At 34.7% G+C, this 19581-nt stretch overlaps 1 protein-coding gene across 1 annotated transcript in view; it reads left to right on the top strand.

Moving 5' to 3' along the window:
- Positions 1-19581, top strand: part of CFAP47 (cilia and flagella associated protein 47) — a 283396-nt gene that overhangs the window by 147644 nt on the left and 116171 nt on the right. The gene's annotated exons all lie outside the window — the stretch shown is intronic.

The following is a 19581-nucleotide window of genomic DNA, read 5'->3' as shown; positions in this document are numbered from 1 at the left end:
ATCAAAAATTCTTCACAACCAGTAGATACGTGGAAAAAAAAAAAGATGTTTTCTTTTTTTCATTGTAATTATTGATTTATTCTGTAAAAACTTTTGTTTTGAGAACTTACCTTATACAAAGGCTAAAAGTTTTTATTTTACAGGCTGAATGTCAATGATGCCCATCAGTTAAAGTAGAATATAACTCTTAGAGTGTTTAGAGGCAAAAGTTCTATCTTCTGTAAGCTTTCATTTTACCTGAAAATTGATTGAAAAATCATTCAAGCTGATTTTTTTGTAAGATAGATTTTTCAGTTCCCGATGTGTACCAGTAGCTAAGCTATAGTTGCTTAGTGTCAGTTTATTTTATGTTATTGCATATTTTATTCTGAAATGCAAGGATGGTTTAACCTTATTTTCAACTGATCACATTCTTGAATCATTTTTTTTACTTAAAAAGACACTTGAATTGCCTGTTAAGAAAATTATATTGATTGCTTTTATCTAGATGATTTGTAAGCATCAGTTGCTGTGATTTTAATGGTACTCTCAGATAGCACAATAGAGAATAGCTGGTTACTTTCAGATTTATCTCTGTCATACTTATTATAAATAGTTCCTGGAAATTTGTTGAGATTTTTTAAGTGTTCCAGAAGAACCCTTTAGTGATTACAAACATGGACTCCAAATTGACTTTTATTTTTTGAGCTACTTTCTCATTTTTCTTCTTTACGTTGGTGTGTAAAGCTTTACCTTTAGAATTCTGCTTTTTATGACTTGAATACCTAATTTGGAATGCTTTATAATTATCAAGCATTAAGTTTTATGGTCAAAGCATAGAAAATATGTTATATGGTCAAAGCACAAGGAAAGTAATAATCACAAGTTCTTTATAACCTGAGAAAAGTGTTATTATAATCAATAAATTTTGAGCTCTCAGTGGGAAGTGCTTGCAACTGGAGAGGATCTCTTTGCATTCTTTATAGTTGTAATTTCACTGTGGCAGAATTTGTCTCTTTTTAAAGATTAATTAAGCACTAGTTATTAATAAATAAAATTTATTTAGTCTAAGTTAATGTTAGAAAGTCTGTGCTTTCTAACTTTATATTTACAGTCTGTGAATATCTATATTTAACAATATGTAGAGAACCACAGCGAGATCTCTGATATGAGCGGTCTCAATAATTTACTGTCTATATAGACAACATAGCTCAGTGACTGTCCCTGGTAATACAGTAAGTATTTAGTGTTGGGAATACCAAAAATTACTTTTTTTGTTCTCGATCCAAAGCCCTATGAGTGATTTTACATTGCTTCTCTGATTTATCAAATTCATTACCTCATTCTGGTTTGCTAAAGATTTAGTGTGAATTTTGAAATCTTTTTTCCACAGCTTAGACTGCTAGTATATTATACATTTTGTCGTGCACATGCACTACTTGTAAGAGCTGTATTTAAATTTAACAAAAGATAGTGAATGTTTTCTATGATTATTTAGCTCTTATGCAAATTCATATCTTTTATAGTGCATTATTTCATGCAAGCTAGCAGTGGGAAGTACAATATGAATTTAAACTACAAAAGGACTAGAAGAAAGATAAAAATGTAGAAGTTGTGGGCACTACCAGATGTTATTTTCAGGTGAAAACTGAAAATAGTAAAAAAGGAGGTGAGGTGACCAGTAAGCCAAACTTCTTTCATAAGGCTTTAGGTATAGATAAGATTGTTGCAAAGTGGTAGGGTTAGAAGAGGAAAAACAGAAAAGAAATAAATCTTGGATGGACTGAGTAACACGGGAGTTTAGAGAAGGTCTGGAAATATTAAATGGAGAATTTTCAAAGCCCAGGAAAAAAACTCTCAAAAAGTAAATTAAAAAATAAAGTGAATTATGTGAGGACAGTACAAATTCACTTCTCCTGTTTGGGACAGTAGTAGTGTTGAAGAGTAATGTTTTTCTAAATATTGCCATCAAGAGAGCTATAAATAGGAAAAAGTCCTTAAGAAGGCAGTTTACAAGAAATAAGATAATCACTGTTTAACATTCATTGCTTTAGAAAGTTCAAGAACATTTACTCACATTTCCCTCCTACAACTAGTTTTTATTTGAATTTTTGTTTACTGCAAAGTAGAAGGAGATGACTTTCAAAATCTCACAGTAAATCAACAGAATTTCACAGAAGAAGGACTATAAGAGATTAGATTAAGGTGACTAATGCAGATAATGCAGCAGAGGTGAGAATTAGTAGATGTCAAGATATTAAGAGGAATTTATCATAAAAGAAATATCAAGAGTGTTTCTGTGAAAATACTGAAGATAATCCTGAAATATCTACTGAATTGGGAAAGAGAAGAAATGGTCATGAATTTAATTATGCTTCTATTGTCCAAGCTAAACATTTTTGCCTATGAGATATTTAGCTGCATATTTAAGAAACATCAGTGCAATAATAATATTAAATGTTATTGAAAGTAGCTAAAAAGAAAAAGTGGATTTTTTTTAGTACTATCACTTTCACCAATGATATGAATTAAAGGCATTGTTCTTAGGTACAAAATTTAAAATAAGTGTTATTTCACTACTGTATTACTGATAGGTCTTTTGCTCAGTTTAGTTTCCTTTAAACAATATGAGATTGTCTGATCAACTTAAGAATGTATTTCTTACATTTGTTGAGGGTTGATCATTTTTAAACAATTTTTTTTTTAACCTTTGCTTAAGAGACTATATTTACACTAGTGGAAAACAAAAATTTAAATCATCAAATATTCATTATGAATTGTAAAACTTGGTCTCTCCTGGCTCCCTTATTCTGTTAAGAACTGAATGAAAACAAGACATAGAACTCAAGATCCTCCAAAGAAAATTCCTTGTCACTTGCTTTTCCTAATAAAAGATTTTTACAGTAATCTGTCAGGAAAGTCAGATATCAATTAAAGTGGACTAATATCTCATGGAAACATAAGCTCTTTGTTATAGTAGAACATCTGATTGTCCTGGGGTGGTGTAAAAGAAACAGTTCATGAGAGCCAGTGCAGGAATTTTGGCCTGTTGTTTTGTGAGCACAGTAAGGAAGAAACAAGCAACTGTGTGCTTGCCACTGTAAGCCTTTCTAAAACCAGTTCTGATCCCTCTGTTCCTCTCTGGTTCCTCCCAACTTTGGTCTTTCCTTGTCTTGGAGGACTCTCCTTCTATTGTTTGTATTGCTTTCTGTTCTTCTCCTATCTCCTTCCATTCATTGAAATGTGCTTATATTTGTATACATTCATTTGCATAGGTAATCTCTAAACAATGCACACAATACAGATTTCAATTCTCTGTAAATCTGCTCTACCAGCATATACCTCAAGATGGGGGCATTTTGGAGGCAGCCGGGTTGAAGACTTCTCTGAACTCTAAACAACAACAACAACAACCACCTGAGTTCTATCAGAAGTGGTTTTCTTCTATACCTATATCCTTGTTGTAGTTTTATTAATAAAATGAGTTCTATCCTATGACTGATCACAGTAGAATGATTGATGGATGTTTTCAAGATTTAGTTCAGCATAAAATACAGGATTTCTTATTTGTGGGGTGAACGGTGCTAGTACAACGCAAACCGCTTCCGCTGGTAGCTTGCGTTAAGCCAGATACATCCCACATTTTGCAGTGTGCATCTCAGAGCTGAGAATCCCCATGGCTGTTGTTGCTGATCTGTGGCAACAGAAAATAGATGCAGTTAAAAACAAAACAAAACAAAACAAAACAAAACAAAACAAAACAAAACAAAACAAAACAAAACAAAACAAGGCAGTTTTAGTGCCTGAAGTGAAAACCGTTGATGTAGAAATCCTTATGAAAAGTCTTCTTCCTTTGCTGCTTTATGTCAGGGAAAAACCAAAAATGTCTGCATCACTGATGTGGTGGTGTGACATTCCTCTTTGTTAAGTGACGCAGGTTTTCAGTTCTTTCCAAAGCATTTTTATGACTTTTGAGAGAAGAGCTCTTGGGCTTTTCTGCTGTGAGACAAGAAGTTGATCAAGGCTTGTTAAGACTAAAAGTAGGAAGGACCTAGTCTTTCTTTTTACAGGATGTCTTGTTATATTCCTGTGTACTAGGATAGGATATATTCCTATCTACTAAGATCATAGGCAAATATTAGCAATTTTAATGAAGATCTATTTTACAAACTGAGTGCAAGCCATGACTCCTCACATGCATGTTATAGCTTCCTCCCAAAGCAGAGAAAGTTACTGCCTTATTCCTGGGAGTGTGGTCCCTGCAGAGGCCAAAATGCACCTCTTTCTACAGATGGTGAGAGATGGCAGGGGCTGCTGGGCTCAGCCTTTGCAGGAGCAGCTCAGCCTTCCTCGGGAGGCAGGTCCTGCAGTAAAGAAGAGATGGGGCTGGTGCCTTGCAGCAGTGTCTGGATGTTGCAGCCTTGGTGAGGCCTCAAACTGCTGGGACCTGCAGGCGCAGTATGTTAGTTTGTACAAGGCAGAGGAAAGTTGCATGGGGCTCTTATCTTACTCGAACTGCCCTAAGCATTGCCTTCATCCAGAGATTTCTTATAGAGTTCTTAGGGAGCACGTTTCCATTTGTATGCCATTGCCAAGTTTTTGAATTACTTTGTACTTGGAAGGCACAGCATCAAAAGCTGCACTACTTGGCAATCTGCTGGTGCTTCTTTGTTGTGGCTCCATGTTTCGGCCAGGCATTCACTAAGGCAAAGCCGGTTCTAACTGTCTTTGTGAAGCGAACGTATTCTGCAGCCAGGCCGTCACTGACAGGTAATGTTTTCTGGGCTAAGAAAGTGTAATTGCAGTTCTCATCATTTCAAATCATTTCAAATTTCAAATCATTTCAAATCACTTAAAATTTCTCATCATTTCAAAGTTAAGTGTGTTTCCTGTTGTCTTCAGAAACAACTGCTTGCAGTTCATTGAGAAGCTGACACATCAGAAAGGTGATGATATTTATACATATATTTCTCCCTGATTTTTAGGCTTGAAATCAAGCTTGAAATCAAGCTGAATATCAGTAGCAGCACACTGGGGTGCATTCACACAGGGAAGAAAATAAAATTACTTCCTATGTTCTTGCAGCAGCTATAAAAAGTGATTATGAAGAAAATAATACTGAAGATGATGGCAGTTTAAAATAGCAATTTGCATTGCTTCCTGCTATATTTTTAAAAAGATTGTAAGATTTGAATATGTAATGGTAAATGCTAGTACTTAATTTGCGTTAGTAATGTGATTAATATACCTCTGCTATATTAAAGGTATCATTAGTATACCTCGGATACATATTTATTTGTGGAATTAATATATTTCTCATATAATGAAAAACAGAAGTAGTCTTGAATATCATCTAGAGTTATGCATGTGCAAAAATTTGATTGTGCAGATAAGCTTTTATTCTAAACTGCACACTGTGTATTCTAATATATCATAGTTCCCAGTCAGATTAGTTGATCAAGTCTGTCTCTTCAACAACAACAACAACAACCAAAGTGTTACAGAAAAAAAAAAATCAAAGGAAATAAGCCCTATGTGAACTGGGGCTTATTATGCATATTGGAAAATGTAAACACTAACCAGACGAACCTCTTTTTTTTTCTTTTTTTTTTTTTTTTTTAGTTTGCAGCTATGCTTGTGTTAGTGCATGTAAGCTTTTGGGCACAGTTTAGCATACGCAGAACATAAAAGCTTAGACAGTTTTATCCTTTCTGCCTTTGTCAAGAAGAGTGTTTGGTTGTCATGGGCTTTCGCAGTAGGTGCTCTCCTGCAGTACTGCAATCTGCTAAACATTACCCATTTTCTTATGCCCTTTTGATACTCAGAACAGCTTGATTTCACTAATAAAATAACATTTTGTTTTGAAACAATTCAGATGTAGCAATGCTTCAAGGACCCACGCCCACATGCAATTTTGTAGGGCATGGCATGTGTGAAATTAAAAATCTGTGCAAACTAAGCATGATATCCCATTTAAAATTAATAACAAAGGCTGTCTGTAGCTGCTGACAGGGGAAGGCTCCTCGTGAATTTTAGATGATATCATCCTTCATGCAGCAGGTGTTTTAATATTACTGTGCTACGGCAGCTAGGAGTGTTGCATCTGCCATAACCACAAATCAGTCACTCCATTTGCAAGCCCGTACAGCTGTATGCCTCTGGAATTCCTATTGTATAGGATTGCATTTGCATACAAGCAGATTCAATTTTCGTACCTAATTGAAAAAGTGTGCCTTTTGCTTGTTGTGCTGCTCTGCAGCTATAATAACCTGCAAAAGATGTTGCTGAGAGGTGCGTTCCTTCTGTCATGTCTGGCACATCTGAAAGGTTTCTGTGTATACCGAAATTTATTAATTAGCAGCCAATACATTGATCATAATCCGAACAATTTTCCTTGACTAAAATAATGCGTGTGGTTGTCACAGCTGCAGGGCTAGATGTGCTCGGGGTTCTCACGGGCCACTGGCCTCCCGTGTTTGTGGGTCTTGTTCTGTTGACATGTTAGCCTTGTTTCCCTCTGCTCTTCTCTTCTGCAGAACAAAGCCTTGAAATAGTTGGCACCTTAGTTGTTTTCACGTGAGCCCTGACAAAATGTTTGTGCAAAGGAGCTAGCGAGGCAGCAGCAGCCTGTGTGCAGCCCAGACTCTTGCCTATTAGATTTGAGTGCTTGAGACGCTCTTTATCTAGGTCAAGAAACAAGTCTGATTTTACCCCCTAGTTAGTAATGAATCATAAGCACATAGGGTGCACAGAATAGTGATGAAAAAGAATACTAATATTTACCCATTCCTCAAAGTCACAAAAGCTTGTGGAAGATCATGGGTCAAGAAGAGACAGGCTCCTCTCAATGTCCTCTCTTCTTGCTGTTTCACTTGCTTGGAGTTACAGACGTTTTCACTGAGGCAGAAAACAGAACAAAACAAAGTCAGACATTGCAGTGTAGTTTTTGGGACATTTCAAATGAAGTGGACTTCAAATCAAGTGTATGTGATTCATTGAAGTCTTTCACACTTTCTTTTTTTTTCCTATCTGCATAGAGATTTGAATCTATTACATGAATCTGAATATTTAGGAAATATTCACATTCCAACAGCATCAGTAAGATGGTCTAAGAGCAGTTGTTTAGAAGATACTATTGCTTAGTAGCAAGAAATATTTTCTTGCAAAGTGTATATTAATTCCCTCATATGTATACAGACTGTTGTACAAATAACCTCACAAATCTAAAGCTAAGATTTCATCTATATATTTCTGGATCTTTTAACATTTTCCAAAAATTAAATACTTCAGAAATTTAAATTAAAATATTATTTAAAAACATACTTTATGTATGTTTTTAAAAACATACTTTAAGTTTTTAAATAAGAGAAACTTCCATTTTCAACAGCAACAAATAAAACATTCTAATTTATCCTTCCTAATTTATCTAATTTCCATTTTTCTTCCTTTCAGCTGTCAGAAGCATCACCCCCCGCTCCATTTATTTGTCATAAGACTACAAAAATAGGACTGTATTCCCAGAACTGAAGTAGACAAGTTTGCTCCACATACTATTGGTTTTGTCTTACTTTGCAGCTGTAATCAAGCTATTACTAAAGCTTGCAGTTGTGACTAGGTAATTCAAGTTGTGCAAGTTTATTATTTTTTTCTAATTAGCAAAAAGGTTTAAGTTCACCCCTCTGTCTTTTCATTGATGATCATCTCCCATTTCTCATACCCGCTTGTGCACTTGGTAGCCTGCTGCTAAAATTTGCTGGAGACTTTTATTTCTATAGCAGGTGCAAAATAAATGATCTATGTAAAAAAGTCTGGTTTTTAATTTTTCCCAGATGCTGGACATTCTTGTATTCTCATATACTCAGTTATGAGGTAGATTTGTTTAAGTAACCAACAAAGGCCCATTCTGACATTTTGTTGAATAGCCATATATATTTCTTGTCTATCGCAGTACTATATTTGTTATAGTGTTTCTTGTGTCTCTAGAAATATTTCCTTTGCTTCATCTATGGGCATAATAGACCCCTAATTTTTCTTGACATCTTTATAAAACTATAAATATTTGGGAGCTGGCGTATCCCAAGCATGTACATAAAGACAGATGAGTGTTTGTGTGTAAAAGCATAAAAGAGAGATTAGGATGCACTTGCAAGGCATTAAATATTTCTGTTTATTGCATTTGGCACTGATTCTGTAGTGGAACTCCCTCTGTGAAAGGCACTTTTTACAGCCTTAGTCTTTCCTTATGGCATTTCCCTGCTTGTTTCTCTGGAGTATCGCTCCCTTCACCCTCAGAACTGCATTTCAGAACTATGTAAGACGCTGTGTCGGCCTCCATTTGTGCCTTAGGCTCTGGCAGTACTGCCTGGCTATTCACTACAGGTTAAGTCTGAGTCCTGTTCTTCCTCAAAAACAGTAGCAAGTGGTTCAATTAAGGTGCCAGGTGTTATTTATTCATGCTCAAAGAAAAAATTCTTGTTTAAAAATGCACCCTGTTGCTTTGTCACATGGGATATAACATACGTCTCTCTTACAAGGTCTTCATATCTTCCCACTGGAGAGTTTGTTGTATTTAAAGTGAACCCTGTCATCTCTCACAAACACTCAGGAATGTTTCGTGCTCAGGAATGGTGTGGATTAAACACATCTGCTCGTATTCCAAAATAATCCTGCTGGTCTGCCAGATTTCTTGAGTCAAGAAAAACCTTTACGCTCTATTTCTCCAGGAGAAAAGCTTTAAAAGGCTGGATATCCTCAGTGTTTCAGAAAGTAAAATTTATATTCCTTCCCAAATGATTTTGGGGTTTGTAAGAAAACTTCTTAGTGTGATCTATTAAATGGGGAATAGGCTTTCTAGCAAATGTGTCATTGTTTTGTTATAATAGTTCTCAAAATTTAATTTTATTTGTCAATTTAAATTATTCCAGGTTTTCACACCATAGGCATGTGCGCACCTGGTTGATATGTGGGAATAGTGAGGGGCTGGAACGTGCTTAGTGCTGACGAGACCTCCAGTTCAGCTGGACCCAACCTGAGTGGATTGTCATAGAAAAGTGAAAAATCATTTTCCTATGAGTAAGGTGACCCCTCCAGAAATGTCATCCACTGCTCTAAGTGATGTAGAACAGCTTCCCTGCAAAGCAGCTAAAACTGAAGAAAACTGGTGTGCGTTTTCTTAGGGTTGCTGTTCCTGATTCTTTTGGCTAAAAATCTCCAGGAAAACAACAGGGAAGACAACTGGTTTGGACAATTTTTTATCTGAAAGCTTAGTTTGACAAAGAGTCCAGCAGATGCCAGTAAGTTTTAAAATGGAAACAATTAGTTATATTAGCTAATATAACTAATATTAGTTATAACTAATATAACTATATAATATATAGCTAATAATTAGCTATATTAGCATATAACTATTCCGCATATTAATTATGGCCCTAAACTGTAGTTGCTCTTTTTATTGCAAAAATTCCAGGAACAATATTATTGTAATATATTAAATATACATTAATACATACATACAAATATATTTGGTATATTTAATATACTAAAAATATTTATATATTTACAATTTTTTTACTAATATAGTAAAAATACTAATATATTACTAATTACTATATATATTACTAATTACTAATATTTTACTAAATTAATACTAAAAATACTAATATATTACTAAAATAATAACAAAAATAATAATATATAATTTTTACTAATATAGTAAATATATTTACTATATTTACTAATATATATTAGTAAAAATACTAATATATTTAATATATTAAATATATTAAATATAGCATATACTGATAACTGTAAACTCTCAAACTAAATTTACAGCATAAAGTCAAGTAATTGTTTATTTAATATGCATTCATTAAATCACAGAAATATAAATATCCAATGATCATCTGAATACTAGTAATATATTAGCAGAACGGGTCTCCATGATGCCATCATTTCCAGTTTATACTTCTTTTGCGCATAAAATATGAATTAAAATGCATTACTGCAACTTCTACATGTGCTTATTTGCCAGTGGGCATGCATCCATAATCATACAAAATTACAGGTTGCATTTATCAGTCAATGGGCAAAGTTTTTTATTTAGGTAGTGTGTATATGTCATTTAGAGACTATGCAGATTATGCACTATTAATTGAAAATGAGTAGAGATTAGGCACTAGTAATTGTAAATGAGAAAATAGATGACTACCTAGGGTGCAGCCAGCCAGCAGTCAGTTGGCTTTTCTGCTTGCTGAGGACATAGTTCACATGCTCTATTGTGGTGTCATTATCTGTCTATTAAATGTCGCTCTTCAGTTCACATCCAAAATTTGAATTGATTTGCAGTGAAATTTCTGGCTGACCTGTTTCTTTTACCTTGAAGTATCTATCAGACGTTGCATTAATGTTTAGTTAGTATTCGTTATGCTATCTAGAGAAACCGTGTAAATTCACAAACATTCTTTTTCCTGGCAAATAAATATTTTTTTTTTCTTCTAGACACATATTTTTTGATAGGTATTATGACTCTTGAGCACATGCTTTTTTCTCTACTTATCTGTGTAGAAAAGCCCTCTCTTTCTTTTTTTCTTGTTTCCCTCCCCTGTTTTAAAGTAAGCTATACCTGCTATGCTTCACTGAACTTTTGACCTGTATTTTTTTAATGAAAACTGGAGAAATCTGAATCACATGCTTGTTACTTCTCTTCCACTAGCTTGCTACCAGTGAGTTTATGGGAAATAGTGTAAGATTAATGTTTTATTACTTCTTATCATCTACTGTATGCCACAGCTTGCTTCAGTAAGTTCTTGATTTGTAGCTGCTATTGCAGTAGATCTCATATCAAAGATCTTTCAAGTGTTCCTTAATGCTGTAGATGAGGAAAGGAACAAGCAAAATGTCAGCAGCCACTAAAGGAATTTTTCTCTCTTATGCTTAGGGTCTACTGATCATTCTGGTCTGTTCTTTTTGTAGCAATAGCCATTATCAGTGCATTATAATTTCTTCTTCCTATTACTAAACAAGATACGGAGATAAAGTTCTGCATCTGTTAATATGGCAAATAATATCCAATCAATTAATAAAAGGTTGGTTTTATTTGGTTTGGAAGTATATAAAAATAAAAGCTCTTTTGCTGTTAAGATTAATCAAATTTCATTTAATGGTTTCTTATTTTCTTGAAAACATAAAATGCATGCACAGTTCTACAATAGGTTGTTCTGAAACCTAACAAAAGTTTGACTTCTTTATTGCTGTGGTCAGGATTCTATTTCTTGCCATTCATTTTGTATTTTATGGGTGTGATTTGAATGTGACTTGGAATTTCATAATAAAGAACACTTAGAGGTTGGAAGTATATTCCACCCCAGGATATTATATTTAAAGTGCCAAACAGCCGGACAATTTTAAAGGAAATTCTAACAGGCTTCAGATGCTAAGACTTAAAATGGAAAGCATTGCTGAGCCCTTTACCATATACATCACATTTGTGTGAGCATGCTTCTCAGATTTAAGAATACTCATTACAAAGAAGGTATTGGTTTTCTACTGCATTTTTTTTACAACAGTTGGATCTTTTGTCTGTCACGGGACATTATGTTTCAGTAAGGTACTCATTTATTGCATTCAATAGCTTGTGTTTGACTGACATTAAATTTTGAAAGGGCATTAATTACACCTTGGTGTGTTGTTTCAGTATAGAACTTGTTTCAGTGATTTGTTTCACAAGTTATAAGATCATACCTAATTTTGTATTTGAATTTTTCTGGCTTGAATTCATACTTAAGTGCTATATTTTTCTTCATTATATTACAGAACAATTAATTACCAAAATCTTTTCTTTCTGAGGGACTACATGTAGCTTAACAATGTCACTTTTTTAAAGAAAAAGAGAAAAACTTCAACGGAAAACAAACCCTCAAAACAAAAGACATTTAAGTTTTCTTTCTCTGCACCAGTAATATTTTGTATAAATACCTGTGTTATATATGTTCTGTCATCATCTTGCTATGGAACAAAAAAAAAAAAACTTGAAAATCATTTTAAGGAACTACAGGACTGGAAGTCATATCAGAGGCCAACTTGCCCTGCTGTGCCGAGGGGCATATCAGCCAGGGCTGTGTGTACGTGACTCCCGAGCTCCCTTTTACTTTTTCAGTCATGACGATTTTTGTCCCTGTCAGACAGCTTACTGGAGCTCTTCATATGGCAGCTGATTTCTTAGGATAATCACAATTTAAACTTACTTGGGATGTGCAGTGCTAAACCCCGTCAATGAATACTGTTTCTGACAAACTTCAGAAAAAAAAATATGCCCTGTGTTATTTTACTCCATCTATCTTTGAAAGTTTTCAAGCAATTAGTATTGGTGGCTGCAGGGACAGAACACGTCTTTCCCTTCTGTTCCCTTTCCCACCCCAGTCCCTGTTATGTGATTTACATTATTTTTATGTACATTTTCAGAGTACTGGAGATGCCTGGGTAACAGACAGTGCCCTGGCCCTCAGAGGGCCATGAGGGGAATTTAAGGGCCCCATTTCCTGTGATGATGCTTAGGAGGTTTACATGCCAGAGTAATAGGACTGAGCAGTAATCTCTTTATTCATTATCTGAGATCTTATAGGTCTCAGAGAGACGATTAAAATGGAATAGGTAGATAGGGGTAAAAGACAAAGAAGTTCTCAAAAGAGATAAAGCTAAAAATGGCAAAACCAAGAAAAATCAATACAGCTTTGGAAAAAACTCTTAAGAATATGAGTCATTTAGTGGAATAACTTGTTTACCTAAGAAAATACATGACATAAATATGATCAGGGTTACTTCTGCTCGCAATTCGAATCCCAGCTCTGTTTGTTAACACAGAGTGACAAGAAATTCAAGTTTCATGTGAGCTGAGCCAGGGCAGGTAAAGGCTGTGTTGAGCTGTGTGGGCTGTCCAAGCAGACGACCTGTTCCTTTGGCAGTTCAGACAGATACTTCTCTAGGATATTCTTTAAAACTATTTATTAATGAAGATGTGTGGGCATTCGACCCTAGTTCTTCTCTAAACACTTTTTTTTTCCCGTTGCTTTTCTTGTGCACTTAATGGCCATCACCTGTGATTTTTTTTTTCCATTAGACATGGAGAGTGTTTATAGCTGCATATGAAGATGGCAATTGTCTTTAACTAAAATTCTGGAAAAAATGGATATTTATATATTAGATATTAGATATTTAGATATATTTAGCAATCCTTTTCTGAACTTCCAATTCATACTTGCTACTAGTTTTTCCTTGTTTTGGAAATGCATGCTACTTACATTTTTAGAGTAGACTTCTCGACTTAGCCTGAGTCTCTTCCTTTTCCAGGTCTTTGAACTGTATTGATTACAAAAATCAAATAACATTTTTAAAGCACATATAATTTATCTCTGCCTTAGTTAAGCACTTGAGCATTTTAAAGTAGTATGTTAGCATTCTAAGCAAACAGATATAATCTCACATTATATCAAATTTATTCTCATCAGTGAAAAATTCCATTTCTTGCTTGCCAGCCAGACTGTTAAAACCATTATGTAGAAAGCGCAAAAATATCATCGACCCATTAGTTTTCACAATGGTCTGATGCTCTGATTTTGAGTCATCAGCTGAGACATGTTACACTTCCAGGCAAAAAGTAGTAAATGCTGAAATAATGCTGTATAGGAAGAGTTTAGAGAATATAGTGGGATACAAATGGTTCTGGGATGCAGGCTGCTCCCAGGCATTCAGCGCATCCTGCTCCAAAGTTGCCAGTGCTCCACAAAATGGCTGCATTTATTTTCGGAATAATTTTGGTTCCTGCACTCAGCGGAGGGTCTGTTCTGTCCTGTGTCTTCAGGGAGTGAGAGGCAGATGCTTTTGAATGTCTGGCTCTGTACTTACACTAAAGAGTCAGAAATGTAATTTGCAGTGTGGACATAATCTGGTAAGGTTTGTGATAGGCCTTCCTGGAATGTATCACTCCAGAATACGTCTCTGAAATAAATGAGCATTATTAGTATGGTTAAAAAACTATTTTAGAAATCTAGTAAATTTTCCACTCCTTGTTGTAAAGTGTGCTGAATTGCTGTTCAACCTGTGGCATATTCTTAAGCTTGGCACACTTTGTGTTCACATATTTTGTGTTGACTGCAGTGCTTAAAAAGGTGAGAGCAGATAAATATTTCTATATTTACCTATATTTACCAGTGTCACTGGTGCTGGATGATATACTGTTGTGCGCCTTGAGTTTACTTCTCAGATGCTTTCTAGAAAAGGAGCAACCTATGAACCAGATGGGACCCTGAGTTCTGCCCCATTGTGTATCAGCAGATAGGTCTGTATTTTGATAGCAAGCTAGACTACGTTTCATGAAAAGTGTATGTCCTGAGTAAGCACGGAAAATAATACAACTTGAGATTGAGAGTAGCCCCTATAAAACAGGAAGGACGATATTTTGCTATAGGTAGGACCATATTTTGCTGTATTTACATTTTGTAACCCAGCTTCAAGGGAGAAGGGAGAGCTGTAACATCATATTTAGGTAGAGAAAGTGAATGAAGTGTATCAAGAATAAAGCTATTTTAAGCTATGGCTTTCTTTTTCTCCAAATCTCATACAAATTGCAGATCTGTTGAATAATCTTTGAAGCTATGCCTTTGGGGATAAAAATGAGAAAGTGTCTTTATGGAGTAAAAAGTGCCTCATATTTATGGAGTAAAGATGAGAAATGCTATTACAACATCCCACAGTGGTGATATTAATAGCATGGAATGGCGAGGGGCAAAAATGGAAAGTGGCAAGAGCATCCATTTCTTTGAAAGAAGCTGTCTCTGGTGTTAACATCCTCCCTCTCACCATTTTGGGGAAATGCTAGAAAAAAGGAAAGTCATGCATAGGCTGGTGTTAACTGAGTTTTAGCCATTAAGTGGTGGCTGTCTTCTGAGGACATGGCTTTGAACACAGAAGGAGAAAAGGGGGCTTAAAGGGCTCTGTCTTGTAAAAGAGAACAGATTCTTCTTCAGAGCCTTATTTGTAAGTGATCATTCCTTATTCCAGGGGACAAAATATGGTCTTCTTAGAAACTTTCTCTCATTTCTATTTTAAATTTTTCCAAAACAAGAAAATGCTTTTGGAGATGTAATAATTACCTAATATAGAGCACGTCTTAAAGTGAAGGACCCATGCTCTAGGTCATAAATTTGCATCTGGAGTGCCGTTCTTCACCAGTCCTGGTTATATGTAACATATTTGATTGAGTAATTTTGAATTCATTCAATATTAAATACATCTTTTACACATGAGAGCATCATAATTTCATTTTTAAGTGCAGCATGTTGAAGTGCATGGCTTGTGCACATCAGTTCTGAAGAAGGTGCACAGACTAATGCAGTCTTCCAACTCCAGTGCCACTTTAGGACTGTCCTTCTCTAGGACAGATGCTTGTGACAAAATATACATTTATAAATGTAGGTGTAAGCAAATTAAAACTTAATGTATTTTCCAAACATGATTAATATCAGAGAAATACAAAAATACTACTTCAAAATACTATAAAGGATACATTTTATAAACATTAATTAATCTGCTAAGGTTTCTCAGATATGTTAATGTGTATAAAGTGACATCTGAGAACAAACTTTGTGTTACATGTTAGATTGTGCTCCCAGGGAAATTACTTGATTTTATGCGACTAGCTTGAGTTTATTATATTTGTTGATGAAATGTTATCATATTATAGCTTTTTACAGCATTTTAAAATTCAGAAAATATGATTTATATGAGTAACAATTAAAATAGCAGTAAATCGTTGCTATCTAAATATTCATTTTAAAATAAATTAAAATATTCCTCTTTTAGAAGTTGGTGATAGTATCCGAAATCAGACAATTAGGCAAGGTAGAAGTGATAATTAAAAACGATGCTGGGTTTTGAATTATGAAAATCTCCATAGCAAATCCCCCATTTGAATGAATTACCATGATTCCACTGAAGTCAATCAAGCTATTACAGTATATTCTAATTGATATCTTAACTAGATGATGACTCTTGACTATTTTTAAAAGTCTCTAAATGTAACTTCTCTTTGAGCTGAATTCTTGTATCTAGATGCAAATTCACTGTCATCTTATTTATAAACCTTGCATTTTTATTATGGCAAAACTTTTTTTAAAAAGAACTCTAGATAACCATTTTTTTAAAGGCATGTTTAAAGACTATTTATATGAATTGCATATACTGGAAAAGTGTAACCTGTAGGTAAGAAAACTTATGAGCCAAATCACAAAAAGTTTAAAGGTGATGACCTTAAATAATAACTTGCTGGGAAGAAAATAATGTTTATTGCATTGTCTTTTCAAGAGTAGAGGATTACTCTTTCCTGCTTCCATTTAGCAGAAGTGAATATTAGTGCCTATCTTTTTGCTTTATTTTGCATTTCTCACATATCATAAAAAAAAAGAACCATAAATTTAACTTGGTAAGGAAGCTTAAATATCAGAAGAAAGTTAGAGAAAAACATTTTTTAAAGTATAATTCTTAGACTGCTAAGGTCAATCAAATTTGAAGAATAAGCAAGATAAATCATCACGTACACCTAATAGCTACTTTGCTGCAAACTGTATAAAGAATAGACTGTACTCTAAGTCTAAAATGAGATCTTGAATAAACACAATGTACAATTATTAACTCATAATTCTTCATGAACTGCCCTTGTCCTTCATGAACTGCCCTTGTCCTTTAGAGTTATCTCCTCTAAAGGGCGTTGCTCAGGATGCAATGTTAGTATCCAAGAGGAATGAAGTCTAAATTTTGATTTATTCTTTGCTAGTAATGGTGAGCTCCTTACGCACTGGATGCTATTTTATATTTATGAAGCATAAGGAGCTAAGTGAAAGGTCTCTTTAAATCTGTATTTTATATACTGCAAAGTACAATCATATGATATGGCATTAGCTTTAGGGCTATTTCTCCAAAAGGAACTTACATTACTACCCTCCTTGAAAATTTTGTGTAGAACCAAGAAATCTAGCTGCCTTATTCACTTGTTATCATTAAAGACACATCCACAAAGCTGTTAATGATTTATTTCCAGCCAGAATTTTATCAGTTGCATTCCTTTTATTGCTTCCTTAATTTTCCAAATAATTAGCTTTTGTTTATTACCTTGAAGGTAAAAATGCTGTGGAATTTGAAAATATCACTTTAATACATTCTAATCTCCCCCTCTCTCCACAACACCCCTAAGCTCTACATATTTCTGGAGACCAAGCCAAATCTTCCTTCACCAACAGTGATGTGTAATTCAGTTGAATGATAGGCAGCTCTGTCCTAATCAGCAGAGAAGAATCTTTTCTATTTTTAAGCCAATATATAACCCACGATGCCTGACAGCACGTTTAATAGCTGGCATAGCAGACTTCAGAGGAAAAGTGACTTTAAGGAAAGGGCAGGAAAGGGGACCAAGAGAACAGAAATTGCAGTTTGTGGCTCATATGGCAGCAATGTATTCTCATCTATGTGTGCAGAGAAAAGCGTCTTGTGAGAATGAGAGAGGGCATTTCACAACTGGTAACTCTGCAGAACATGATAGTAAATATAAGGATTACAACACTGATTAGTTAACCAGAATTTTATTATGTTATAAAAACTGCACAGTGAAAGGAAGAGCTCATGCAGAAGAGGAGCAGCTTCCTTGCATCACTAAAGGTAGTAGGATACCTGACTGACTGGGTTTGAAAAGGATGTTGAACTCCCTGGAAGAAGATTTGATCATTTTGGCAGTTCATATAAACTGGAAGGATACCTGAAATCCTCCTGGATAGTTGTGAAAATCTTAGCCTGAAAAAGGTTTACTGAAGGCTTTAGTTGAATTTTCATGTAAATTACAAATTAATAGTACTGTTTTAAATATGGAACATTCATTTCTGAAAAGTAATTACTAGAGATTAATATGAGTGGAAGAAATTGACTTGTTTTTAAAAGGTAAATGCAGAAATAAGAAGAAATTTGGCAGGATTTTTCTTCTGAGATTCAGCATAATACATGTAACAGAAAGTAAACAGCTTCCTATGCTTCTAATGTTTCAATAGAAAAAAAAAAGTTCTCTTACAACATTGTTATTAAATTTGCAAAAGGTAACATATGAAAAATGCTAATTTTCCCTTAACCGTCAGTGATTCATGGTTGACCCTAACTTGCACTAGTAGAACCCTACTGACTGGTGGAGCATGAAATAGAAGATGTTGTAGATTAAATACTAAATTTTAGGCATTTGTATGCTCAGAAGATTTTGTTCTCTCCTTTTTTAGCACCGGTGTTTTCCTCTGAAGTACTGACCAAGCTTAGTTTTGCTTATTTTATGAGACCTGACAAGATCATGACCTGATGATTGCATGAAGCAGGCTAAGGATATTTATTTGTCACATCTCCAGAGTGAAATGATAAAGAGATACAGACCTGAAATCAAACCTAGCTTATCTTGTAATACTGTAGCATGCTCAGAACCTAAGACAGGTCTTTGAAGACCTGGGAAAGATCTTCAAGTGCATTAAAAATGGGAATACAAGTACAGAAATGTGCGTATGCTTTTTTTTTTTCTCCAATAGTCTTCTCTGTTTTGTGTTGTTCTGTGAATTCTGAGTTTGAAGAATTTGCATTATGAACTGAATGTGAGGAAAACGGCATCATCTCAGAACATATTTGCATTAAACGTTTTGGGAGATAGGAAGAAAAAGAACGTTGTCTACGTTTTCCCTTCTGTTTTTTTTTGTGTTTTTTTTTTGGTTTTTTTTTTTTTTTGTTTTTTTGTTATTTTTTTTTTTTTTAATATAGGAACAGGAGCAGATATAACCTTGGTCTATGCTTTCCATTTTTCTCTTCTGAGTCTTGCAAGATGTTTAAAGGTTTAGGTGTGAAAGAAAGAGGCTGCACATGTAATTGGGTTTGAAAAAAGAAAAGGGGAAACAGTTTTAATAAACCTACACTTCCAAAAAGATAGGCTGCATAATTTTGGAATTGGGTGATTTGCTCCTACCTACCCTTTTCCATGTTATGTATTTTTACCTTGCCACCTGCTGTTATATCTGAGGTGCCCATTTACACTTCTGATTTTAAACAGAGCAGCCTGAGAAGTATGGGAAAGGCTGGTCAGGATTGGACATTGAATGTGTATTAGTTTAACAGCAACTAGGATTTGTTATGGCAAAATATATTTTCTTCTCAAAGTTGTGATGAATATAAAATTTGAAAATGTCTGACCTGATTTTATCCGTGTCTGGATCGATATCAGACTGAATGAAGAGGATCTGGTTTTGCTTCCTACCTAACATATGAGGATCACACTTTTTTTAAAGCTGCCTCTTGTGGCATAGTTGGCTTTTGAAATGACTGGCTTTTGAAAACTGAGCGTTGGCTTTTCCAAGAAGTTATTTAGGCTCAGTTCATATTGCTGTAACACTTAGCCTACCAATTTAAGTGGCAAAGTTCTTCTGTAGGTTGCACTGCAATCTCAGCTAGATAACCTGCATTCAAACACTGAGATTCGGGTGGGCAACAGACTCCTCAACAAGTGTCTGATAGACAGTGTGAGTGCCCTTGGGCAGGGCG

This window comes from Nothoprocta perdicaria, unplaced genomic scaffold, assembly GCF_003342845.1.
Source record: "Nothoprocta perdicaria isolate Ctin4 unplaced genomic scaffold, notPer1 scaffold_49, whole genome shotgun sequence".
In the NCBI taxonomy this organism is placed as follows: Eukaryota; Metazoa; Chordata; class Aves; order Tinamiformes; family Tinamidae; genus Nothoprocta; species Nothoprocta perdicaria.
This window is presented reverse-complemented; position numbering and strand designations above follow the sequence as displayed.